Here is a 27625-nt window from a genome sequence, read left to right as displayed (position 1 = left end):
ATATTTTTATTTAATGTTTCATACTTAGTCATCTATCTTTTCCCAAAGTATGTAGACCCCGTTTCTCTAAATTTTCCTCAATATTTTTCAAACTTCAAATATCAGCATGCTTTCAACCTATAGTATTCCTTTTCTGTGATCATCGTTGTTGCTCTTGTTTTCTGTTCCTCTTGCCATATAGAACAGTCCTCAGATTTATGAAGCTGTTCATCCATAGCTGTCCTTCTGCTAGCTGCTACCAAGAGATCACTAGAAACAGGGAAAAAAAATATTTTTACACAGCAGATGGGAGGGAAATTATGTATACAGATATAAAACAAAATATTTCAAGCTGCAGCATATTCTAGTTTATGATAGGGTGCATACACGATTCATATTTTTATATGAATCCCCTCCAGCTGCATGTATTGAAGTCAGCTGTGTTTGCTCAGCCATTGCAGACTGATTTCAACTAAACACATGTCCTAAACAAGCAGACATTTTATTCAAGTGCTGGCAGAAGCTAAATGACCCTTATTATATTTTTATTTTGGTCAGTGTTTAAAATGTTGATGCTCACGGACTACATAGTAGGCAAAGATTCCTTCAATTATTTATGTGTTGACCACAAGTGAATAAAGATGCAGCATAAACATTCTTTCCTTTAGATTATTTGATAAGGGATTTCTTTCTATACATTCAAGCCTACCCATGTTATGTATTTGCTAGTACAGCCAGGCCTGAATTTACCTAACAGAAGCCTATAGGCACAGATGTCCTGGTACCCCAGACTCCACCCTCCATGAACTTACAAACTCCCACCGAACTGCACTGCAAGTTTGCTGGCTGTCCCAGCTGTCACTTCACCTTTATCTCTTCTGTCCATCATAGGTAGCTACAGGTGCCCCTTAGTATTAGGTGGCTAGAAGTACCCTCATTATTAAGTAGCTAGGGGTGCCCAAACTAAAGGGGATCTCGTCAGTGGAATGCAGAGAGCAGGCTGAGTAATCTCTCCTTTACACTCTCATCGGGACTCTGTATAGGGAAGGAGGGAGGAAGGCACTTTGGGAGGGAGTAAGCCGCCTTTCCATCTAATCTGGCACCTGTAGGCACTTGCCTTCAGTGCCTTATGGTATAGCCGGCCCTGAGTACAGTGACTTAAAGGGAGGAAAGGAAAAAAAAGGCATTCCTGTGGTATTTCGGGTATGGTTGCCATGAATTGTACTGATTGGGGTAGATGGCAAATGCCATCCTCACTATACCTTGAATGAATCTCTGCTTGAGATCATGGTGACTTCAAGGGGTGGAAGAGGGAAGGGTGGAAGAGGGAAGGGTGAAACTGTTCCTGGTTTGTATAGGATGATGGTACTTTCATGTCCCAGCATTCCTCAAACAAGCCATTGTTCATCTAGGCCACATTGCATCTTCCATCTTCCGTCCTCTGACAGCAGCCATTGTCCAATCACTGAGGTTGTGCTATTCCAGTCCAGGAAATGCATCATGGCTGGGAGGAATGGTGTGATGACTGGGTTGAGGAGTGGTGGTGCCATCACCCTTGATCATCCCATGGAGTGACAGCAGGATTGTGTAGTACAGGGGGTCTCCTCTGTTATTATTATTTAGTATTTATATGGCAGTAAATTCTTCTGCAGCACTGTATATTGTCCCCTCTCTAAAGTGTCCCTCAGAGGAGCTCACAATCTAATCCCTACCAAAGTCATATGTCTATGTATGTATTGTGTAGTGTATGTATCGTAGTCTAGGGCCAATTTAGGAGGAAGGCAATTAACTTATCTGTATGCTTTTGGGATGTGGGAGAAAACTGGAGTCCCCAGAGAAAGCCCACACAGACACAGGGAGAACATACAAACTCCATGCAGATAGTGCACTGGCTGGGATTTGAACCAGGGAGGCGAGAGTGCTAACCACTACACCATTGTGCTGACCACTTGCTGCTCCCCATCTTTTACTGGTATCTGTCATGTAGCTTTTGCATGCCAAGTAGAACTAAGGCACTTGTGCGAGGCTTATTTTCTCTGTTCACAATGCCTCCCCCTGGGCCTCAGACCCTGCTGCTGCCCCCCAGGCCTCCTCCAAGGTGAAATATGGTCCCCCTGAGCCCCTGCAAAGAACTTTCAGTGGAGCACAGTCACCTGTCCATCTGTGTGCTTCATCCTTGTGGGTGCCTCATCTCTGCCGGCATGTTCATGAGTGCAGCTGGTGGCCAGCATGAATGATAGGCGGAGGGTGCTTTGAATGTCTTTGCAAAGTTGCACTGTACACAAAGGCTTAATGCCCCTCAGCTTCCCTAAACAAGGGTCATTTATCTTGTGCCCTAGGCCACAGCCTATGTGGCCTATTGGACTTACTGGAATCCTACGAGTTCCTATCAGCATTGCATGCTGTGCTTTTTGGGGTGGTTTGTAGGAGAAAATGTCATTTTTTTCCATACTGTCAATTTTTTATTCAAGTACAGACATTGTACTCCCTGCTGGGCAATGGGAAAGCCATTTGCATCATTCATCAAATTAATGTGTAGTAGACTTGTATAGCAATATTCTGTTACTAGTATTCTGAAAAGAGAAATAAATAATAATGGGATTAACCAGCCTGGCGGTATGGACGAGCTCAGCTCGTCCATCACCGCCGGAGGCTGCCGCTCAGGCCCTGCTGGGCCGATTTTCTTCAAATAAAGAGCAGCACACGCAGCCGGCACTTTGCCAGCCGCGTGTGCTGCCTGATCGCCGCCGCTCTGCGGCGATCCGCCGCGAGCAGCGGCGAAAGAGGGTCCCCCCAGCCGCCTGAGCCCAGCGTAGCCGGAACAAAAAGTTCCGGCCAGCGCTAAGGGCTGGATCGGAGGCGGCTGACGTCAGGACGTCGGCTGACGTCCATGACGTCACTCCGCTCGTCGCTATGGCGACGATCTAAGCAAAACAAGGAAGGCCGCTCATTGCGGCCTTCCTTGTTTATTCTGGGCGCCGGAGGCGATCGGAAGAACGCCTCCGGAGTGCCCTCTAGTGGGCTTTTCATACAGACGCATGGCTCAGCTGTTTGTCAGGTAACCAGTTGAGTTCTTGAGAGGACAACAGAAAGGCACTCTGTTGCTGGCACACAATGAAATAGTTTTTTTTTTTATTAAAAAAAACCCTCCCGCAGCCTCCCTGGCGATCTTATCAGAACGCCAGGGTGGTTAATGAAGCATTTGAAGATATCCTCCAGTGTGCAAAATAATCAATTTCCTGTGTACCTTATATAAATATAAGGTAGAATTGGCTATTACAAATTAAATTAACTCACCACATGCCTGTAATTATTATTATTGACTTTTAACCACTTGAGGACCTAGGGCTTTCTACCCCTTAAGGACCGGCCACTTTTTTTCCATTCAGACCACTGCAGCTTTCACGGTTTATTGCTCACTCATACAACCTACCACGTAAATGAATTTTGGCTCCTTTTCTTGTCACTAATAAAGCTTTCTTTTGGTGCTATTTGATTGCTCCTGCGATTTTTACTTTTTATTATATTCATCAAAAAAGACATGAATTTTGGCAAAAAAATGATTTTTTTAACTTTCTGTGCTGACATTTTTCAAATAAAGTAAAATTTCTGTATACATGCAGCGCGAAAAATGTGGACAAACATGTTTTTGATAAAAAAAAAAACCCATTCAGTGTATATTTATTGGTTTGGGTAAAAGTTATAGCGTTTACAAACTATGGTGCAAAAAGTGAATTTTCCCATTTTCAAGCATCTCTGACTTTTCTGACCCCCTGTCATGTTTCATGAGGGGCTAGAATTCCAGGATAGTATAAATACCCCCCAAATGACCCCATTTTGGAAAGAAGACATCCCAAAGTATTCACTGAGAGGCATAGTGAGTTCATAGAAGATATTATTTTTTGTCACAAGTAAGCGGAAAATGACACTTTGTGAGAAAAAAAAAAAAAAAAAAAAAAGTTTCCATTTCTTCTAACTTGCGACATAAAAAAATGAAATCTGCCACGGACTCACCATGCCCCTCTCTGAATACCTTGAAGGGTCTACTTTCCAAAATAGGGTCATTTGTGGGGTGTGTTTACTGTCCTGACATTTTGGGGGGTGCTAAATTGTAAGCACCCCTGTAAAGCCTAAAGGTGCTCATTGGACTTTGGACCCCTTAGCGCAGTTAGGCTGCAAAAAAGTGCCACACATGTGGTATTGCCGTACTCAGGAGAAGTAGTATAATGTGTTTTGGGGTGTATTTTTACACATACCCATGCTGGGTGGGAGAAATATCTCTGTAAATGGACAATTTGTTAATTTTTTTTACACACAATTGTCCATTTACAGAGATCTTTCTCCCACTCAGCATGGGTATGTGTAAAAATACACCACAAAACACATTATACTACTTCTCCTGAGTACGGCGATACCACATGTGTGGCACTTTTTTGCACCCTAACTGCGCTAAAGGGTCCAAAGTCCAATGAGTACCTTTAGGATTTCACAGGTCATTTTGAGAAATTTCGTTTCAAGACTACTCCTCACGGTTTAGGGCCCCTAAAATGCCAGGGCAGTATAGGAACCCCACAAATTACCCTATTTTAGAAAGAAGACACCCCAAGGTATTCCATTAGGAGTATGGTGAGTTCATAGAAGATTTTATTTTTTGTCAAAAGTTAGCGGAAAATGACACTTTGTGAAAAAACACAATTAAAATCAATTTCCGCTAACTTGTGACAAAAAATAAAATCTTCTATGAACTCTCCATACTACTAACGGAATACCTTGGGGTGTCTTCTTTCTAAAATGGGGTCATTTGTGGGGTTCCTATACTGCCCTGGCATTTTAGGGGCCCTAAACCGTGAGGAGTAGTCTTGAAACGAAATTTCTCAAAAATGACCTGTGAAATCCTAAAGGTACTCATTGGACTTTGGGCCCTTTAGCGCAGTTAGGGTGCAAAAAAGTGCTACACATGTGGTATCGCCATACTCGGGAGAAGTAGTACAATGTGTTTTGGGGTGTATTTTTACACATACCCATGCTGGGTGGGAGAAATACCTCTGTAAATGGACAATTGTGTGTAAAAAAAATCAAAAGATTGTCATTTACAGAGGTATTTCTCCCACCCAGCATGGGTATGTGTAAAAATACACCCCAAAACACATTATACTACTTCTCCCGAGTACGGCGATACCACATGTGTGGCACTTTTTTGCACCCTAACTGCACTAAGGGGCCCAAAGTCCAATGAGTACCTTTAGGATTTCACAGGTCATTTTTGTTTCAAGACTACTCCTCGCGGTTTAGGGCCCCTAAAATGCCAGGGCAGTATAGGAACCCCACTAATGACCCTATTTTAGAAGGAAGACACCCCAAGGTATTCCGTTAGGAGTATGGTGAGTTCATAGAAGTTTTTATTTTTTTGTCACAAGTTAGCGGAAATTGATTTTAATAGTTTTTTTTCACAAAGTGTCATTTTCCGCTAACTTGTGACAAAAAATAAAATCTTCTATGAACTCACCATACTCCGTACGGAATACCTTTGGGTGTCTTCTTTCTAGAATGGGGTCATTTGTGGGGTTCCTATACTGCCCTGGCATTTTAGGGGCCCTAAACCGTGAGGCGTAGTCTTGAAACCAAATGTCGCAAAATGACCTGTGAAATCCTAAAGGTACTCATTGGACTTTGGGCCCCTTAGCGTACTTAGGGTGTAAAAAAGTGCCACACATGTGGTACCGCCGTACTCAGGAGAAGTAGTATAATGCGTTTTGGGGTGTATTTTTACACATACCCATGCTAAGTGGGAGAAATATCTCTGTAAATGACAATTGTTTGATTTTTTTTACACACAATTGTCCATTTACATAGAAATTTCTCCCACCCAGCATGGGTATGTGTAAAAATACACCCCAAAACACATTATACTACTTTTCCTGAGTACGGCGGTACCACATGTGTGACACTTTTTTGCAGCCTAGGTGCGCTAAGGGGCCCAACGTCCTATTCACAGGTCATTTTGAGGCATTTGTTTTCTAGACTACTCCTCGCGGTTTAGGGCCCCTAAAATGCCAGGGCAGTATAGGAACCCCACAAGTGACCCCATTTTAGAAAGAAGACACCCCAAGGTATTCTGTTAGGTGTATGACGAGTTCATAGAAGATTTTATTTTTTTGTCAAAAGTTAGCGGAAAGTGACACTTTGTGGAAAAAAACCAATAAAAATCAATTTCCGCTAACTTTTGACAAAAAATAAAATCTTCTATGAACTCGTCATACACCTAACAGAATACCTTGGGGTGTCTTTTTTTCTAAAATGGGGACACTTGTGAGGTTCCTATACCGCCCTGGCATTTTACGGGCCCAAAACCGTGAGTAGTCTGGAAACCAAATGCATCAAAATGACTGTTCAGGGGTATAAGCATCTGCAAATTTTGATGACAGGTGGTCTATGAGGGGGCGAATTTTGTGGAACCGGTCATAAGCAGGGTGGCCTTTTAGATGACAGGTTGTATTGGGCCTGATCTGATGGATAGGAGTGCTAGGGGGGTGACAGGAGGTGATTGATGGGTGTCTCAGGGGGTGGTTAGAGGGGAAAATAGATGCAATCAATGCACTGGGGAGGTGATCGGAAGGGGGTCTGAGGGGGATCTGAGGGTTTGGCCGAGTGATCAGGAGCCCACACGGGGCAAATTAGGGCCTGATCTGATGGGTAGGTGTGCTAGGGGGTGACAGGAGGTGATTGATGGGTGTCTCAAGGTGTGATTAGAGGGGGGAATAGATGCAAGCAATGCACTGGCGAGGTGATCAGGGCTGGGGTCTGAGGGCATTCTGAGGGTGTGGGCGGGTGATTGAGTGCCCTAGGGGCAGATAGGGGTCTAATCTGATAGGTAGCAGTGACAGGGGGTGATTGATGGGTAATTAGTGGATGTTTACGGTAGAGAACAGATGTAAACACTGCACTTGGGAGGTGATCGGACGTCGGATCTGCGAGCGATCTATTGGTGTGGGTGGGTGATCAGATTGCCCGCAAGGGGCAGGTTAGGGGCTGATTGATGGGTGGCAGTGACAGCGGGTGATTGATGGGTGGCAGTGACAGGGGGTGATTGATGGGTGGCAGTGACAGGGGGTGATTGATGGGTGATTGATAGGTGATTGACAGGTGATTGACAGGTAATCAGTGGGTTATTACAGGGGAGAACAGATGTAAATATTGCACTGGCGAATTGATAAGGGGGGGTCTGAGGGTAATCTGAGCGTGTAGGCGGGTGATTGGGTGCCCGCAAGGGGCAGATTAGGGTCTGATCTGATGGGTAACAGTGACAGGTGGTGATAGGGGGTGATTGATGGGTAATTAGTGGGTGTTTAGAGGAGAGTAAACGCTGCGCTTGGGTGGTGATCTGATGTCGGATCTGCGGGCGATCTATTGGTGTGGGTGGGTAATCAGATTAACCGCAAGGGGCAGGTTAGGGGCTGATTGTTGGGTGGCAGTGACAGGGGGTGACAGGGGGTGATTGATGGGTGATAGGTGATTGGCAGGTGATTGACAGGTGATCAGTGGGTTATTACAGGGAAGGATAGATGTAAATAATGCCCTGGCGAATTGATAAGGGGGGGGGTCTGAGGGTAATCTGAGCGTGTAGGCGGGTGATTGGGTGCCCGCAAGGGGCAGATTAGGGTCTGATCTGATAGGTAACAGTGATAGGGGGTGATTGATGGGTGATTGATGGGTAATTAGTGGGTGTTTAGAGAAGATAACAGATGTAAACAATACATTTGGGAGGTAATCTGACGGCGGGTTTGCGGGCGATCTAATGGTGTGGGTGGGTGATCAGATTGCCCGCAAGGGGCAGGTTAGGGGCTGATTGATGGGTGGCAGTGACAGGGGGTGATTGATGGGTGATAGGTGATTGACAGGTGATCAGTGGGTTATTACAGGGAAGAACAGATGTAATGAATGCACTGGTGAATTGATAAGGGGGGGTCTGAGGGCAATCTGAGCGTGTGGGCGGGTGATTGGGTGCCCGCAAGGGGCAGATTAGGGTCTGATCTGATAGGTAAAAGTGACAGGTGGTGATAGGGGGTGATTGATGGGTGATTGATGGGTAATTAGTGTGTGTTTAGAGGAGAGAATAGATGTAAACAATGGATTTGGGAGGTGATCTGATGTCGGATCTGCGGGCGATCTATTGGTGTGGGGGGGGTGATCAGATTGCCCACAAGGGGCAGGTTAGGGGCTGATTGATGGGTGGCAGTGACAGGGGGTGATTGATGGGTGATTGATGGGTGATTGACGGGTGATTGACAGGTGATTGACAGGTGATTGACAGGTGATCAGGGGGGATAGATGCATACAGTGCATGGGGGGGGGGGTCTGGGGGGGTCTGGGGAGAATCTGGGGGGTGGGGGGGTGATCAGGAGGGAGCAGGGGGCAGGGGGGGTATAAAAAAAAAATAGCGTTGACAGATAGTGACAGGGAGTGATTGATGGGTGATTAGGGGGGTGATTGGGTGCAAACAGGGGTCTGGGGGGTGGACAGGGGGGGGGGTCTGATGGGTGCTGTGGGCGATCTGGGGCGGGGGGGGGAGAAAATCAGTGTGCTTGGTGCAGACTAGGGTGGCTGCAGCCTGCCCTGGTGGTCCCTCGGACACTGGGACCACCAGGGCAGGAGGCAGCCTGTATAATACACTTTGTAAACATTACAAAGTGTATTATACACTTTGTATGCGGCGATCGTCGGGTTAACATCCCGCCGGCGCTTCCGTATGGCCGGCGGGATGTTGCGGCGAGGTGAGCGGCGACAGGCGGAGGCGGAGGATCGCGTCACGGATGACGCGATCGCTCCGCCCATGCCCAAACAAGGACCGCCACCATTTGTCAATACGGCGGTCCTTGCGGCGTCTGCTTCCCGGCCGCCATTTGTCTATACGGCGGTCGGGAAGTAGTTAAAGTGCCAACCTATTCCGTGGAGTGGGGTATAAGAATATTTTAGAATTTCAGGAAGCTAAACAGAAGGGTGAGCACATATATTTCATGCTGTATACGTGTGAACAAGAAGAAAGTGAAAGTACTTTACCTTACAACTATCATCACAAGTCTGGTGGATGATGTTTTCCAATGGTGACTGGCTATGCTGGATGACAAGGTAACAGCAGAAGAAACATTAGAACTTCTAAAACTAATACAGAAGCAACTGTTGCATGAGGAATCTTCATGCAACTAAGGTCTGAGAAAGAGAAGTATGGTGGACTCCGCTCACCTCCACTAACCGGGAAAGTGCTGGAGTTAGGCAACTTGAACTCAGACAGCAAATAGGAGAAAGGGAAAACTGCACGATGTCCACAGTGAAAAAATGTTTCAATCTTTATTGCATCAAGTTAAACCAGCACAGCCAGACAGCTGACATGTCAGAATCCGCTCTGCTGGCCTTGATTCCCTGGACAGTTTTGTTTCCTATGCAGCTTGCATAGTTCAGTCCAGGGAAAAGAGGCCTTTCTGTCAGTTTGCAAGGCTGACTGATTTGCATCTACCTATCTTGCAATCTGCTTGTCTGCTTCCTTTGAAGGTTTCCAGTATAAATGTCACTTCCTCCCAGAATTCCTTGCACGACATAGTTCCTGATTAGGGAAACTAACCTTAGAGCCTCAGCATCTTTGTTGCTAATATTCTAGTGTAGTTAATTCTTGGAGAGTGCTCCTTGCACTCCTATTAGTGCAGTCAGGTTTGTGTATATCTGTACTGCCTATTCTGTCTTGTCCGTGCGATTGTACTGTCGCCAGCGGTGGCTGACAGTGAATCGTTCTGTCCTGTTCCTAGATCACATTCGCCCTAGCGTTAGAGGCGGTGGATCTTCCTTGTCTGAATCTTGGAGTATAAACTTAGCTGCGGTTGCTACTGGTTACTCCTTCTGTCTGTCTTGTCTGGAACAAACGCTTGCTGTTGTCTGGTGTGAGGCAACCGATTAGCAAGCGTTCGCGTTATCTTTTTGTCTTCGTTCAGGGTTCAAGGTTGGTACGTTTTGTCACTGTTGCGCTTAACGTGCGGTGGCCGTGAAGTTAACGCGCTTGTCACTGTTGCGCATATTGTGCGGTGACCGCGTTTAGCTAGTTCATTTGTTATTTTCCTTGGCGTTCAGATTGTAGTTATTTGCTGTGTCTTCCTTACTCAATTCATGCTCTGTCTTTGCTCAGTCTTGTGTTGCTGATAGCAATCGCCTCTCTTGCGATTAGCTTTCTTACTCTGGTCTGTTCTGATGTGATATGTCTACTGTCGCTGGGTGGCGACTAGATTGGTAGAAATTCACATAGTCTGTCTCTGTTCTTGCTTTCTTCTGAGTTGCTACTTTGTTGCCCAGTCTTGCTTAATCGTACAATTTCAATCTGGCATCTGTGGCTGTACAAAGGACTTATCCCTCTGTACTCCACAGCTCCACCTGCTGGTGTGATTTCTCCACCAAATCCTACAAATCTATACAGGGTACTTTGCTCTGTGACTGTGGCAATTTCCTTCTGCTTCAGCGCACGTGGTGTGCGCTGACTGGAGGTCACCCGCAGGTCATTACATGACATGTTTCAGGCCAACAGTGGCCCTTAACTAGTGGTGCTCATCTGAGCTAGGATATCCGAGGTACTCGGATATCCTAGCTCTTTTTTCACTATTCGAGCTCGAATACCGAACTCGAATAGTATTAGCTATCCGGGCTGTGCTATCCGAGCGCACTCGGATAGCAAGCAGCTATCCGGAGATATCCTAGCTATCCGAGCTCGGATAGCGTCACGAGCTCGGATAGCGTCACGACAGACGTCACCTCGAGTCCTCACAAGCGAATCAGAGGGCTCCCAGCCCTCTGACTGCAGCCAATCACAGAGGGGGAGCCTGGCCAAGCCCCCCTCTATAAATAGCAGACGCCATCTTGCCTCACTCGTCCTGCTTGCGACTTACTGACTGATAGTACTGAGAGACTGCTCCAGTGCTTTTTGTCTGTGTGCAAGTGCATTTCTACTGTTCTAAACCTAGCATTTTTACACTCCAACACTTGATATTCAACTGTATTGCTTTGTATTGTAGATAGATTGTATTTTAGGCAGTTTAGTTTGTGTGATTACTAGGGACTAGGGAGGGAGACAGTCTGTCACTGGTGCTGCTGCAGGCCTGCAGCCAGCAGCTAGGCCCTGTGCCTAGGCAAGGCAGCCAGCCCTACTCTGTGCTCTAGTCTCTAGTTACCTTACCTGTGCTCTTACCTATCCTACTCTACTCCTGTACTACTACTACTTCTGTGTTAGATAGATTTGTACTATTTTGTAGTTAGCAAGGCCCAGCTTTACTGCTATACCTGTCCTGCTGTATCTGCTCTCTGTAATCTAGTCACACCTGTTCTATTATTTAGCTAGATTCTTCTATTGTTTAGTTAGTAGTACTGTAGTGAACTGTACTCTAGTCTGTGTATAGGGACCGCCCGTCACCGCGTTACCTAGGGTCTTTGTGTGCGCAGTGCACATCTGTGCTGTCCGCACCCTCTTGTTAGTGCTACACCCGTCCTATTGTTTATATATTACTTCTATTGTGTATTCGCTGAATTGCACTGTAGTCTGTGTATAGGGACACCGTCAGTCAGCGTCAGCTAGGGTCTTTGTGTGCACAGTGCGCACTCTCTCGTTAGCCCTACACCGATCTCTGCTGTAGAGTACACCTGTCCGTCACCTCACACACCCACCACCACCAGTCCCACCTCAATAAAGTACCCCACTTGTCCCACCCGCCTTTACATACATAAGTTTTTTTTTTTTCATTTGTATAAGATTAAAAATATATGATGTCTGGCACTGGCAGCCGCAGTTTGGGCAGGGGCAGCAAGGGCAGCAAGGGCATCGCCAAGAGAGGAGGTCGTGGGCGTGGCAGCCGCGCCACCACCACCATGCACAGTTCTGCGTCTGCACCAGTGGCTATTCCGCCATTAGCCACTGGCCGTGGATGCCTTGGCCGCCCAACAGCTGGGAGTCACGCTGCAGAGACACAGCAGCAGCAGCGTGTGGCGCAGATGTTCCTCCCACCGCCAGGTCGTAGCCGTCCTATTGAGGAGAAGGATGCAGACGCTGTGGTGGAACTGATGGTGGATGAGCAGGCCACCATTGGCTCTGGAACCGAGTCCTCCAACCCCGCCACCACTCCTGTTCGCAAGAGCAGCAGCAGCCGCCCAGCGGTGCCTGGGGGGGGAGGAGGAGGAGTGCAGTTTTCCAGCCCCAGCGGGCAACACCAGCACCCTGTCACTCAGCAGCACCTTCATGTTATCCCCAAGCACAGCGGGGCTATGGAGTGCTATTGCGGCAGAATTGGAGGAGGAAGGAATGCTGATGGGCACTTTGGGGGATGATGCTTTGGATAGTCAGACAGTGGTGACTGTCCATCCACCCATGCATGCAGAAGGGGAGTTTGGGGGATCCCAGCAGGACATGTTTGCGGAGGGGGAGGATGATGATGACAGGGTGAAGGATAAAGACTGGGTGCCAGGTCCTGGGAGTGGGAATGTCATCAGCTCGGAGGAAGAGGAGGAGGATGCGTCTGTGGGCCTTGCTAGAAGGATCAGCATCGCAGGCATGGGCAGGATCACAAGTGGGCGTGGTATGCAGGCCACACAGCGTGCTGATCAGGAGACTAGTTCTGCCAGTGCCACCACCAGCCGCACCAAGAACCCCCCCCCCCCCCCAACCACCACAGGGAGACCAGCGGCAGCAGCACCATCCAGCCGAAGGGGCAACTTCACCTCCCCAATATGGAATTTTTTCACCCTGCCATATTTGGAGTGCAAGTATGCCACCTGCAACCAGTGCCGCAAGCAGCTCAGCAGAGGGAAAGAGCCCTCTGTGTTTGGCTCCTCCTCCCTCTGCAACTCCTGCTGCCGACACTGAGGCCTGTTCTGGCAGCCAGTCCTCAGTGGCCTCCTCTGCTCCCTCCAGTGATCCCCGTGCCAGCAAAAGGTGTCGCCAGACCCTGCTCAGCGACACCTTCCAGGGGGTGGTCAGGGTTCTGCCTCCCAGCAGCCGTCGCGTGCGTCAGCTGAACGGCTTGCTGGCACGGGCCATGTGCTCCCAACTCCTGCCTTATTCCCTTGTGCAGGAGGGGAGCGACATGCGTGCGCTCCTGATGTGTGCAGCCCCCGATTGGCCAATCCCCAGCCGACATTTTTTCTCACGCACGGCCATCCCTGCACTTCACCGCTCTGTGATGGCCAATGTCGGGAGAGGGCTGGAGCATGCGGTGGGTCAACGGGTCCACGTCACCATGGACTCATGGAGCAGCCGGTTTGGGACAGGCCGCTATCTGTCCTTCACCGCGCATTGGGTCAGCTTGGTGGAAGAGGGTGAGGAGGGGGGAGCAGCATCCGGCACTGTCAGAGCAGCAGCACCAACAACGCAGTGGGTGGTGCCACCATGCAGGGTCAGCGGAACAGCAGCAGGTTCCTCTGATATGCCTCCATCCTCCGGCACACCAGCCCAAACCCGCCTCAGCAGCAGCGTGAAGCCCCGCCACTGCCAAGCGCTGCTGGAATTGGTCAGCCTGGGGAAGACCAAACTGACGGCGAACCACGTCCTGGCCAAACTCCGAGAGCAGGAGAGGAATTGGCTGACCCCCAGAGTCCTCAGAGTCGGAGAAGTGGTGTCCGACAATGGGGCAAACCTGGTTGCAGCCATCAGCAGGGGAGACCTGACCCACATCCCCTGCCTGGCGCACGTCCTGAACCTGGTAGTCCAAAAGTTCCTGCGGACCTACCAGGGGATGGACCGACTCCTTGAGGCGGCAAGGAAGGTTGTGCGTCATTTCCGGCACTCGCCTGCAGCTGTGGCGAGCCTGGAAGAGGTGCAGAAGGAGCTGCACCTGCCACAGCACCGGCTCATGATCGATGTTCCAACTCGCTGGAACTCCACCCTGGCGATGTTGGAGCATCTGGTTGAACAGAGGCAGGCTGTCAGCCAGTACGTTGCACGAGCAACAGTTGCCTCCCTCACTGCAACTGGGCGTGCCGCCACCAACCTCCCGTCCATCCTCTCCACAGAGGACTGGGGGCACATGCAGCAGGTGTGCTCAGTCCTGGCACCTTTCCTGCAGGCCACCAACATGGTGAGCAGGGATCATGCAATGGTGTGCGAGTGGGTCCCCTTGGTGTGTGTGCTGGACAGGGCCCTGTATGCACTGGTGGAAGAGGGAGCGGCAGCCTTGGACCAGCAGGAGCTGCAGGCAGGTTCACAGGCCACCTCTGAAGAGGAGGGCTTGGAGTTGGTGGAGGTCCCTGACCTTGCAGCTGATGAGGGGGAGCAGCAGAGCGCAGCTGGACTGGTGCGGGGGTGGAGAGAGGATGAGGTGGAGGGGGCAGAGGAAGAGGAGGACAGCACTGTTGGCTCTGGGGCTGCCGATGATGTGCCAGCAGACGTGGCCAGACTCTTCCCAATGGCAGCGCACATGCTGAGGTACCTGCGCAAGGACCCAAGGGTCATCCAGATGAAGAAGAGGGAGGACATCTGGATCTGCATGATGCTGGACCCACGTCTGAAGGGAAAGCTCAGCCAGTTCCTGCCTGCAGGAGGAGACCACGCGCAACAAATGAGGGATTTGCAGCTGTCCCTTGTTGAGCGTTTGCAGGAAGCCTTCCCTGAGCCATCCACCCCCACTGTCCAGCCAGCACAGAGGCAGCAGCAGGTGCCTGCATCCACCAGCAGCAAGCGCACACGCACCACAGACCTGCTGTCTCTGACCAACGAGCTCTACATAAGTGTAGAGCTACCAGGGACTAGAGAGGAGGTGCCTGCAGCAGCATCCTTCTCCTCCAGTCACAGACATCGCTTGACCCGCTTGGTGGCTGACTACATGGGGTCCTTCAGCGGGCTTGACAGCGTGGCCCCTGTTGATCCCATGGAGTATTGGGTCAAGCACCTGCCAATCTGGAGCGAGCTTGCGCAGTATGCCCTGGAAGTGCTCTTCTGCCCCCCTTCCAGCGTACTGTCAGAGCGTTGCTTCAGTGCAGCCGGTGGAGTCGTCACTGAGAAGCGATCTCGTCTGTCTCACAAGTCTGTGGACAGACTGACGTTTCTCAAAATGAACCAGGCTTGGGTGGAAGGCGAATTCCTGGCCCCTGTTGTCGGCAAGAGGGGGACATGAAGTGGCGCACAGACATTACACCTGCTGCTGCTGCTGTATTTCTTCCTGCTGTCTGTGTCTCCACTGCTAGGGAACACATTACAAGGTGCTGCTGCCCATGCACCACCAGCTATTACGCTCAACAATAGCTGCATTAATTTGAAAAAAAAAAATTGTAATTATTTTAAAGGTGTCCGGGTTGAAAACTGTGCTGTCCCAATTGTGTATTGGACACAATGTGGGCTTCACGACCGCTGTCTGGAACCTCATGCTGTGTATTTACGGCCCTGGAACCACCGCTAGGACCCAGGGCCTACTATGTCTCGCTGCCTGCCCTCCTGCCTGCTGCCAAATGCCAGTCTGCCACACACTTATCCTCCTCACGCTGCCTGCTGTTATATTTCCTCCTGCTGCCTGTGTCTCCTCTCCACTGCCAGGGAACACATTACAAGGTGCTGCTGCCCATGCGCCACCAGCTCATATGCTCAACAATAGCTGCATTAATTTGAAAAAAAAATTGTAATTATTTTAGAGGTGTCCGGGTTGAAAACTGTGCTGTCCCAATTGTGTATTGGACACAATGTGGGCTTCACGACCGCTGTCTGGAACCTCATGCTGTGTATTTACGGCCCTGGAACCACCGCTAAGACCCAGGGCCTACTATGTCTCGCTGCCTGCCCTCCTGCCTGCTGCTAAATGCTAGTCTGCTACACAATTATCCTCCTCACGCTGCCTGCTGTTATATTTCCTCCTGCTGTCTGTGTCTCCTCTCCACTGCCAGGGAACACATTACAAGGTGCTGCTGCCCATGCGCTACCAGCTATTACACTCAAAAATAGCTGCCTCCTGCCTGCATCAATTTGAAAAAAAAATGTACTTAATTTAGAGGTGTCCAAGACACATAATATAATGATAGAGAAGAAGATGATATAGAAGAAGAAGATATAGAAGAAGAAGATGAAGAAGATATAGAAGAAGAAGAAGAAGAAGATATAGAAAACAAAGAAGAAGAAGAAGATATAGAAGAAGAAGAAGAAGAAGATATAGAAGAAGGAGAAGGAGAAGGAGAAGATATAGAAGAAGAAGATATAGAAGAAGATCTAGAAGAAGAAGAAGAAGATATAGAAATAAATCTAGAAGAAGAAGAAGATATAGAAGAAGAAGAAGAAGATATAGAAGAATAAGAAGAAGAAGAAGAAGAAGAAGAAGAAGAAGACTTCCAACAACCATTTTGGACACACCTTCTCATGCCAACACTTTTCATGAAGTTAATTTACTATTTTTGATAGCTTTTTTTATAACTACTACATCACCACATAATCACTTCTTCATAAAAAAGGTGGTTCCATGCATCATTGACCTCCAATACAAGTTTTACAAGCTATTTAAGGCCAGCTCGAATATTTTACTCGAATACAGACTCGGATATCCAAGGTCGAATTGGATATTCGATTAACTCGAATATCAAACTTCGAATGAATTCGGATAGTTTACTATCCGAATTCGACCAAACCCGAATAGGATAATGAGGTATCCGAGCAACACTACCTTAACTACATAACGACCGCGTCAAGGCAATGGGCCACAGCCTCAGGACTGCCTAACGCCAATTGGCATCAGGTCCTGAAGCTGGCTGCACGTATCTCCTGCTCGGAAGGATGGAGCTCAGCTCCGCCTTTAGTCTCCCAGCATCTCGGGAGACTGTTAGAGGGCAAAACCACTGTCTTTTCACTTAGTACAGAGCTGCGATCCGCAACAGCACTGTACTGGGGACAGCCGTGTGACATGGATGTCCCCTCCATTGGCTCCAGAGTGATCAGCTGTCATAGGCTGAAGCCTATGACAGCCGATCCCAGTGATTGACTGGCTGGAGGAGGGAGGGATGGTGGTAAAAATTAAAGTAAAATACCATTTTTATTTAAAAAAAAAAGAAAATAAATATTTGCCATAAAACAAATAAACATCTGGGGGGGGCGATCAGACCCCACCAACAGAAAGCTCTGTTGGTGGGAAGAAAAGGGGGGGAATCACTTGTGTGCTGTGTTGTGTGGCCCTGCAGCAAGCCCTTATAGCTCACTGCAATGCTAAACCCCCCTGAAGACCAGGCCATTTTAGTAAAACATGGCCTGGTCTTTAGGGTGGTTTAGCACTGTGGTCCTCAAGTGGTTAATCATAGCAAACATGTCAGCTGTCCAGCTGTGCTGGTTTTACCTGATGCAATAAAGAAACATTTTTGAAACTTTTTTTACATCTCACTGTGGATATCGTGCAGAGTTTTCCCTTTCTCCTAAGATCTGAGAAACAAGCCTTGCAATGACCTACACAGCTTTCCCTACTTTTGAGGAGGGAAAACAAAACATTGATGCTTATCTAGAAACTTTTGAAATTATTTAGGAGGACCATCACGTTCCAGAGGAGGAATGGACCAGCATTTTGCATGAGAAATTAAGAGGAAGAGCCAATGATACTTTTAAAGCCTTTCTCCCCCCTTTTTAAAACTCAGGTATGCTCACCATCATTGGTTTATGAAGCCACAGGGGGAGGGGTGTGGCAAACCTGTAACATTATTATGCTGTGTATAGTACAGTTTGATGTTTCTGAAATGTATCAGCCTAGCACAGGGGCTGCCAGGTTCATTCTACACAGAATCTGACCAGGCAAGGTCATGTCTAACAGGGCGTTAGACATGACGTTGCCTGGTCAGATTCTGTGTAGAATGAGGCTTATGTTCTCTTGCTCCTGCACTTAGCATGGCTGTGACCATGTGGCTGAGGGGGCCAAGGCATCTTAGCTTTACTAATGGTTGTAAGCATTTCACTTTGGCACAGAAGTAGGAAGCACATTGTTGCTGGGGAACAAATGCTGGCAGGTTTGACATGCTCAGTCTCCATGCCAAAGACTTCCTGGAAAAAAATGTTGTAGAGGCAGATGAGTCAAAAGAGAAGGTGGCAGAGTAGGGTGAGGAGATTGCATGCCATTGACCAGATATTGATAGTAGGCTAAGAGCCATGTAACATGGGTAACTAACTGAGTCATTATCAACTAGTTGCAATGACTAGCTGCTTGAAATGGCAACTAGTTGCCGTGAATAATCACTAGTTCTAAAGACTAGCCATTAACACAAATGGATATTTGCTACGTCTGACAATTCCATTAAAATGTATTGAAGTCTACTTGTTGCTTCTTTTTGCTGAGGCTTTTTGCTAGTAACTCAGTTGCCCATCTGACATGACCCTTGAAGCGGAATATAACCCTGCATTTCAACTTTGCTCTAAAACATTATTTACAGTATATTATATGCAACCAGTATGTTTTTTTTTACTAGACCAGCATTGGAAGGGTTACACACAGAGCTTTAAAGTTCCGTGCATAGAAATGCAGACGCATCCGAAGTTTAGATAGATACATTTAAGTAAACACAATGTAACACGTGTGGAATGTGACACACACTCTCTGACTGTGCCGAAGCTGGAGGACAGCCAGAGAGTGTGTAACATTCACCACTTGTTACATTGTGTTTACTTAAATGTATCTATCTAAACTCCGGATGTGTCTGCATTTCTATCCATGGAACTTTAAAGCTCTGTGTGTAACCCTTCCAATGCTGGTCTAGTAAAAAAAAATGCTGGTTGCATATAATATGCTGTAAATAATGTTTTAGAGCAAAGTTGAAATGCAGGGTTATAGTCTGCTTTAAGTAACTAGCAACATCTTTACACTGCAGGACTAGCTCAAAAGATAAAAAAGAATAAAGAAAAAACATCATATTAAGGTATATTAATATTAATTTTATATTCATAATAAGGGTTTTAGATTCAACCCCATTGAGAGATAGCTGCATAATATGCTAACCAGGGAGAAATGATGTTCAATCCACGCTGCATAAAAAGTATTTTATCAAACAAATTTTACATACTAACACTTAATGCTTACCATTATATTCAGCAGGTAGAGCTCCCAAGAAAAAGACTAAACCCAGAGAGAATTGAATTTTCAATGATGCTATGGGATCAGTTAGGTGAAAAGAAATTTTCAGCTAAGTAATTAGTGCAAAATTCTATACAGTCTGTCCACGCTTTAGAAAAGAAGGGGATGATTTTCATGGCATTTACACAAACTAAATAACAGGTGTTGCGCAAATAGCACAACTTACCGTATTTTTTGGACTATAAGATGCTCCTGACCATAAGACGCACCCAGGTTTAGAGGACAAAACCCAAGGGAAAAAAATCTATACTAAACCTGGTACATCCACGGTGAAGGGGCATCTTGTGCATTGTGCCCCCTTTGTACCTCTTGTGTCTCCTTGTGTCCTCCTCTGTCCCCCTTGTGTCCTGTGTCCCCATGTGTCCGTCTCTATCCTTCTTGTGTCCTCCTCTATGCCCCTTTGTGTCCCTCTTGTGTCCTCCTCTATGCCCCTTTGTGTCTCCCTTGTGTCCTCCTCTATGCCCCTTTGTGTCCCCTTGTCCTCCCATTTGTCCCCTGTGTTCTCCTCTGCATAAGCACAGTACAGGGTGTCCACAACATTGTGGCGGCTTGGAGGGTCGTATTGGCAGGCATTCACAAGTCAGGAACTCCCTGCATTTGGACTATAAGACGCAGTGATTTTTTTCCCCATTTTTGGGGGGCGAAAAAGTGAGTCTTATAGTCCAAAAAATACAGTATGTAATGTGCACTACATGCACATTACTTGTATAATGAGTGTTAAGCCTTTTGTGTAATGCACATTATACACGCAATGCGTACATTGTGTACATAACGTGAGTTGCATCATTTGAACAATGCCTTTTATGTCGTTTTCATAAACATCCAAGTACCAATTTTGCTGTGGCCTTGTGAATCTGCCCTTAAGTAATTGCAACTTGCACGAATCATGACTTTGGTAGATATTAGTATATTACTATAATATCTGTATAGATTTACAAAATCAGTCATGCTTTCGCTGTACCTTCCTTTTCTAGAGCTTGGATTACCAAATACTCGCTATACCCTGTCCTATAAGGCTCTGTGGGGTAAAAGCAGGGCATTTTGGCACAGAAATACTGCAGACCTTTGGGTGCTTGAGAAAGGGCTTCTGCCTGAAACGTTGTGCTATTTGTATGTTGTACCTCCGCATCATGGAATAAAGTACGTCTTTGGATAAATATCCTCTATTTGGGTCGAGTCCTGTATGTCATATTGTTGGCTTGGACTGTATTCTGGAGGAATGATGGACCTCTCGCCTACCTAGGACTCCCCATAATATATTCCTACACGTCCCTGAAGCTAGTGGACTAATTAGTGTGTTTTGAACTTTGGGTGCTGCCATAGGCACCCAGAGAAATTACAGCCAGTGGGGCATCTGATAAAGTAGCGGGCATGCAAACTGTGGATTCAATCTGGGCACCCTCTGGGCGCCCAACTTTGGCCCTTTAGCCTTAATTTCCATTGACGCCTATGATAGTGCCTGATATTTTTCAGCTGTGGAGGTATCAGAGACTGATATTTTTTATCAGAACTACTCACATTATGAAAGTAAGGGGCTTCTTCTTACTGGACAGCTGTAGCGTCTTAGTCCCACCGATGGAGATATTGGAGTCACTCGTATTGTGAAAGCGAGTGGCTTCATCTAATTGGCTGTTGTCCCCAGCGCAAGGGGGCAGTGATTGGGCAGCAGGAGCTTGTTATTCCCACCCCCAGAGATATCAGAGCCACTCGCATTGTGAAAGTGAGTGTCTCCTTCTAACTGGCTGTTAGCCCAAAAAATTAGTTACTGATTGGCCAAGTATCGGCGTACTTGCTATTCAGGTTTAAATATATTTTCAATTTTTTGGGCAAATGAGAAATATGTATTGGCGGGTTTGTGGCAGTGGGGGAGGATGTAGGTTGGTCCTTAAGACACTATATGGGGGTTGGTTAAGGTTAGGCACCACCATGGGGATTAGGGTTAGGCACCACCAGAACATTGTTTAGGGTTAGGCACCACCAGGGGGTTGTTAGGGTTAGGCAACTGTAGCAAGAGGGTTCTGTGTGAGAGGAGGGTTAGGTCATACTAAAATGTCAGTAAAGATTACCAATATTTTACTATCTTCATTCAATAGTAGAATATCTGTAATTTGACCAATATTCTATTTGCAGCTATTGTCTGCACCTTTTTATCCAGGTGCCTTTTTTAATTATTAGGCTCAGATCCAGCACCCTATTATTTTGCTTTCAATAGAAGGAGGATGAAATGACCATCGCTAACATTACAATTATTTGATACTCAATAAAATGCATTTGAACTTGGTGCATATGGGCAATAAAACAGCTTAGATAAAACTGACTAAAAAAATGCATGATTCTTCTTTAAGATGTCCATGAATGGCATAATCTCTCTGGAGGGAATTAAAATTTTATAACATAATCTCTAGAATCATGTCAAGTGCCTACTCCTGTATATCCTCCTAATCTGCATAATTTAAAATAGGTATATCCATTAACCACATTTTCTTGCTTAGTAAAATATCCTTCAGTGAAGCAAAGAAGACATTTGGCTGATTTAAGACACTGCTTTTTAAGTGCTAGATCTAATAGAAGTTTTTCCAAGTCTGAATGTATTAGACTGAGTGTGACAGAAGCAAACAGGGAAGCAAATGCAGGACATATGTTCATATTAATAAAAAAAAGTAGGCTAACTGAAAACAGTGATAAGCAATAGGGTGTGATTTATTAACTCATGTGCATGAAAAAGTGGAACAAAACTGAAACAGTTGCCCAGAGCAACAGATCAGGGTTCATTTAAATGAAAGCAGGATTCTAATAAGCTGCCCCAGGCATCTGCTATGCTTTTCTCCATGTTTTCTTTGCACCTGTCTTGTTAATGTGGCCCCAGTGCTGTTATCATCGCTGTATGACAGCAGGACGATTCATTTCAATGCCAGTACGGCAGTATAACTAAAAATGAAATTATGTGGTAATTAACCTATATGGACTGTATCCATATAGTATATACAGTATATCGCTATGTCACAACTTGTGTTTAGAAGGGTATTTTATGAAATACTATATCTTTCCTTCAAGCCTGGTGTGACAGTCCCAACTATAACTATAAAAGCCTGCTAATGGATGAGTGACAACTGGCTGAAACTAAATGCAGACAAAACTGAAGTCCTTCTGATCGGAGGGCAGCACATGACAACAAAACAACTTAACTTGCAGTCTTCACCACTGGGAATAGGAGGCACAGATCTACACAGCTCTGATCATGTGAATAGCCTGGGAGTTCTAATTGATGGGGACTTAAACTTCAGAACTCACATTTCTGCTGTGGTGAAATCATCCTATTGTCACCTTAAAGAGGAACTCCAGCCTGAACAGACATACTGTCTTTAAGTTACATTAGTTATGTTAATTAAAATAGATAGGTAATATAATCTCTTACCCACACTGTTTTAAAAGAACAGGCAAATGTTTGATTTCATGATGGCAGCCATCTTTTTGGTTGAAAGGAGGTGACAGGGAGCATGAGACACAGTTCCAACTGTCCTGTGTCCTGAGCACCTCTCCCAGTTGCTAGGCAACAAGAATAACAACATAGGAAATCCCATCATGCTCAGTACAGCATGAGGGAAAAAAAGCCTGGGCTTTTTTTCTTTGATGGGTGGAGCTTAGCTAAAAATGCAGCTAAAATGATGCTTTGTTAAGAAAAACAAAGTTCTGATGCTGTGAAACTGTTAAAGAAACACCAAGCCTTTTCAGTTCGGCTGAGTAGATTTTTAGTCCGGAGATTCACTTTAAGAACATAGCAAAAATCAAGCACCTCATCCCCCCAGAAGATCTGCCAACCTTAGTTCATGCTTTCATTACCTCTCGACTGGACTACTGCAATGCTCTCTACACTGGCCTTCCAAAAAAGAACTTGTACCGCCTACAGCTTATACAGAATACTGCTGCCAGACTGCTAACCAACAAACCCCGTCACTGCCATATAACGCCAGTCCTGCACTCCCTCACTGGCTACCTATTGCATGGAGGGTTCTATTCAAGATCGGCCTACTGACATTTAAATCCCTGAATAATCTGGGCCCTGGATACATGAAAGAAATGTTGCAGCTGCGTAGCAATCCCCGCATTCTCAGATCCACAGGTTCTAATAATCTAGTCATACCCAGAGTCCACTTGGAAATTTTTGGTCCCAGAGCCTTCTGTCATGCTGCCCCTACGTTTTGGAACTCCTTACCAGGCATGCTCAGATGTACCAAAATTCGGTTCGGGTACATTCGAATTCGGGTCCGCATGACATTCGAATTCGAATTCGCCTTCGACCACGAAATTCGATTCGAGTTCATATTCGGTTCGAGGTTACGCCTAAAAATTCGTTAAAAATTCGTATTCGTGAATTCGGGGTTTTTTTGTGTGTTTTTTTTTAAAGTGAATTCACATTGAAATAGGTGTACTTAAAAAAACAAAACTGAAAACGTGATGTGTGGCACTGGCAACAGGCAATGCATTGTGTGGACCCTGGCGGTGGGACCTCTGACAGCAGCAGGATAAATACAACAGCAGCAGTAGGAGGAGGTGCAGTGACGTGTGGCACTGACAGCAGGCAATGCATAGTGTGGACCCTGGCGGTGGGACCACACTGACAGCAGCAGGATAAATACAACAGCAGCAGTAGGAGGAGGAGTGACGTGTGGCACTGACAGCAGGCAATGCATAGTGTGGACCCTGGTGGTGGGACCACTGACAGCAGCAGGATAAATACAACAGCAGCAGGAGGATGAGTGACGTGTGGCACTGACAGCAGGCAATGCATAGTGTGGACTCTGGCGGTGGGACCACTGACAACAGCAGGATAAATACAACAGCAGCAGGAGGAGGTGGAGTGACGTGTGGCACTGACAGCAGGCAATGCATAGTGTGGACCCTGGTGGTGGGACCACTGACAGCAGCAGGATAAATACAACAGCAGCAGGAGGAGGTGGAGTGACGTGTGGCACTGGCAGCAGGCAATGCATAGTGTGGACCCTGGCGGTGGGACCTCTGACAGCAGCAGGATAAATACAACAGCAGCAGGAGGAGGAGTGACATGTGGCATTGATAGCAGGCAATGCATAGTGTGGACCCTGGCGGTGGGACCACACTGACAGCAGCAGGATAAATACAACAGCAGCAGTAGGAGGAGGAGTGACGTGTGGCACTGACAGCAGGCAATGCATAGTGAGGACCCTGTTGGTGGGACCACTGACAGCAGCAGGATAAATACAACAGGAGGAGGTGGAGTGACATGTGGCACTGACAGCAGGCATTGCATAGTGTGGACCCTGGTGGTGGGACCTCTGACAGCAGCAGGATAAATACAACAGCAGCAGTAGGAGGAGTGACATGTGGCACTGACAGCAGGCAATGCATAGTGTGGACTCTGGCGGTGGGACCACTGACAGCAGCAGGATAAATACAACAGCAGCAGTAGGAGGAGGAGTGACGTGTGGCACTGACAGCAGGCAATGCATAGTGTGGACCCTGGTGGTGGGACCACTGACAGCAGCAGGATAAATACAACAGCAGCAGGAGGAGGTGGAGTAAAATTGAAAAAAAAATTAGTGAACGGGTACTAGACTAGTAGACTAGTAGTATAGTAGTAGACAGTAGACACTAGTAGTATGCACGCAGGTAACTAAGAAACACCTAGCGTAATAGGCTACAAGTAAGCCGTGCGGCAGACAATCGGTGACAATTAAAAATGGTCACACACGGTCAGACGCAATCAATCAATAGGCTCGGGCAGGTGAAGTGACAGACAGTCACAGGTCACTCACAACGGATGCTGGTGTGGTGGCCTGTGTTGTAACTCTTATTTATTACACACACTACAGATGAGAATAAAATCACACAGTAAAAAAGAAAAAAAAAATAATGAACGAGTACTAGACTTGTAGACTAGTATTATAGTAGTAGACACTAGAAGTATGCACGCACGCAGGTAACTAAGAAACACTGAGTGTACTACGCTACAAGTAAGTCGTGCGGCAGACAATCGGTGACAATTAATAACGGCCACATACGGTCAGACGCAATCAATCAATAGGCTCGGGCAGGTAAGGTGACAGACAGTCACAAGTCAGGTCACTCACAATGGATGCTGGTGGTGACCTGTCACTCACAGTCAGTAACTAACTAACACAGTACTGAAACTAATAAAGTAACAGACTACAGCAGTAATAATTAACTAAACTAGTACTACTAGAATCCCTAACCTACCTAAGCTAGTAGTAGGCTAAGGCTACCTAGGCTAGCAGGCCTAGCCTGCTCACAGACTAACACTAGCCTAGCACAGTATACACTATACACTAGCTGACTAAAAACAATCAAAATACTAGCTAACTATATAAGACAACAATAAATGTGTTTAGGAGGTGTTTAGGAAGCAAAACGCTAGGTTTAGCAGTGAAAAGCACTTGCTCAGACACAGCACAGCACTGGAGAATCTCTCAGTACCAGCAGCAGTCACACAAGTGCGTGGCTCCGCAACATGGCCGCCGCCCTATATAGAGAAGGGGAGGGCCAGGCTCCCCTCCTCTGATTGGTTGCTAGGGTTGCCAGCTCCTCGGCAGGGGGACTTCTGATTGGCCCAATCACGTCATCACTGAATCCCGAAGCCGAAACCGAACCCACATCTCCATCCGGCAGAATTCCAGTGCGCGCATTCGGCATGCTTCGTATTCGGGTTCGGCTCGGAATCGCAGCATTCGGGTTCGCATGCGGCAAACCTAAAAAACACCCGAATTTTTCGGGGAAACTTCGCATTCAGGGTCCTGCTGAGCAACCCTGCTACTTACCTCAACAGATCAGGACAGCTCCATCCCTGGACGTGTTTAAATCCAGACTGAAAACCCACCTGTTCAGTTTAGCATTTGCAGAAATGTAACTTTTGTTGTGTGAATACTTCATCCTACTACCAATTACTGAATCTGAGAGAGCCTAAGCGCTTTGAGTCCCATGGGGGAAAAGCGCTATAGAAATGTTATTGTTTTGTATAAATGTAAAATACAATTTCCCCATAAACAAAATGCAATTAAAAGGTATTATTTTTACAAAACAAAAACAATGAAAAAGAAGAAATGTGTTTGATCAATATCATTCCTTACACCAGCTCTCTTCCCTGTCCCTTCCCTGACACACTCATCTAACTTGATGTGAGTACAATAAAGGCAAAAAAGGGGAGATTTTAAAGGAATTCTTAAGTGTGAATACAAAAATGAGTTATACTTACCTGGGGCTTCTTGCAGCCCCCTGGAGTTATCCAGCTCCCACTCTGTCCTCCGGCCAGCAGCGGCAACTCCTGCTAAAAAATTATGTCTCCCTTTAAGAGCTTTGTATGAAAATAAGATAAAGGTTGTCGCACTATTTCTACATTTCCCATACACAGTATTTTTTTACCTTGCAAGTACAATAGTTAGTGCTTGTGTTTCAGCCATAGAACATTGAATCATAAACAAATTAAAGAAGCAGGAAGGGAACAGAATTTTGCAAGGTTTATTAAAACTACTATAAAGCAGACACTAAAACATACATGAATACACTCACATGCTGGGTCTACATGCAAATGAAACCCCCTGAATATAAATATAAAGGGCTCGTGAATCAGTGCTGCAGATTTGCTTTTTCTGTCTCTGCCTGACTGGTTTTGTATTAGTCCTGACAGGGGCTTATAGAGCAGCGTGGCCATCCTGGCAATTGGTGAACGGTGGTAATTTTGAAACAGGAAGGATAATAACCTATATATATATATATATATATATATATATATATATATATATATATATATATTTATATATATATGTTGCATCTGAGGTTTGCTCTAGATGTTTTATATGCAACTCTTCCCTATACCTATTATATGTTTTAATGTATTTATAATGAGAAAACTACTAGCTACTAGGCCTGCTCACCAGTATTTCTGGGTATTTTGTAGCTAATTCAAGTTGAAATGCAATTTGCAAAAAAGTGAGAAACCCCATGACCAAATTCCACTGCCTCTTAGGAGTGGCTAGGGCTAAACTGTTTTTCCCCCTCTGCATCTTGGCATAATCTCACTCCTACTTTAGCCAATGTCACCCTTTAACCTTTTCACAGCCATGCCTTAGATATCTCATTTTTGAGAACTCATGGCAGGGCATCCGCTACTGGCTAAAGTTGGCTGCTTAAAGGAGAACTATTGATACATTTAAAAAAAAACACATTGTATTAGGGTCCATCATCCTTCACTCCTAGCACAGCTCACAAATACTTTACTGTGTTCTTCTCACAGCAAGGAGAGGAGGTAACAGGTAACTAGATGTGCTGAAATATTGCTGTAATATAACTAGCAGTAAAGAGATATGTATATGTTACCACCAGAACCCGAAGTTTGGTCACTTCGCGTTGTGGCTGGCCACTTCGGGTTTTGGTCGGTCAATGTGCGAAGTGGCCACAGCGCTGCGGCCAACATCCGAAATGAGCCGAATCCTGTTGGCTCTGATCATTTTCCCTGGTACTGGCTCAGCCCCCGTCTCCCTGCTATCATCGGCTTTCAG

General features: G+C 46.4%; 1 long non-coding RNA gene across 1 annotated transcript; it reads right to left on the bottom strand.

The window, feature by feature from the left end:
* Positions 1–26392, bottom strand: LOC137544187 (uncharacterized). The gene is made up of 4 exons (XR_011025770.1): positions 26323–26392; positions 9037–9093; positions 2349–2552; positions 1–249 (listed from the first exon to the last, which is right to left on the bottom strand). It is a non-coding gene; the product is annotated as an uncharacterized lncRNA (long non-coding RNA).
* Positions 26393–27625: the final 1233 nt, after the last annotated feature.

Source organism: Hyperolius riggenbachi, chromosome 2 (genome assembly GCF_040937935.1).
Source record: "Hyperolius riggenbachi isolate aHypRig1 chromosome 2, aHypRig1.pri, whole genome shotgun sequence".
Taxonomy (NCBI): Eukaryota; Metazoa; Chordata; class Amphibia; order Anura; family Hyperoliidae; genus Hyperolius; species Hyperolius riggenbachi.
Note: the sequence above shows the minus strand (reverse complement) of the source record. Positions and strands in the feature narration are given on the sequence as shown.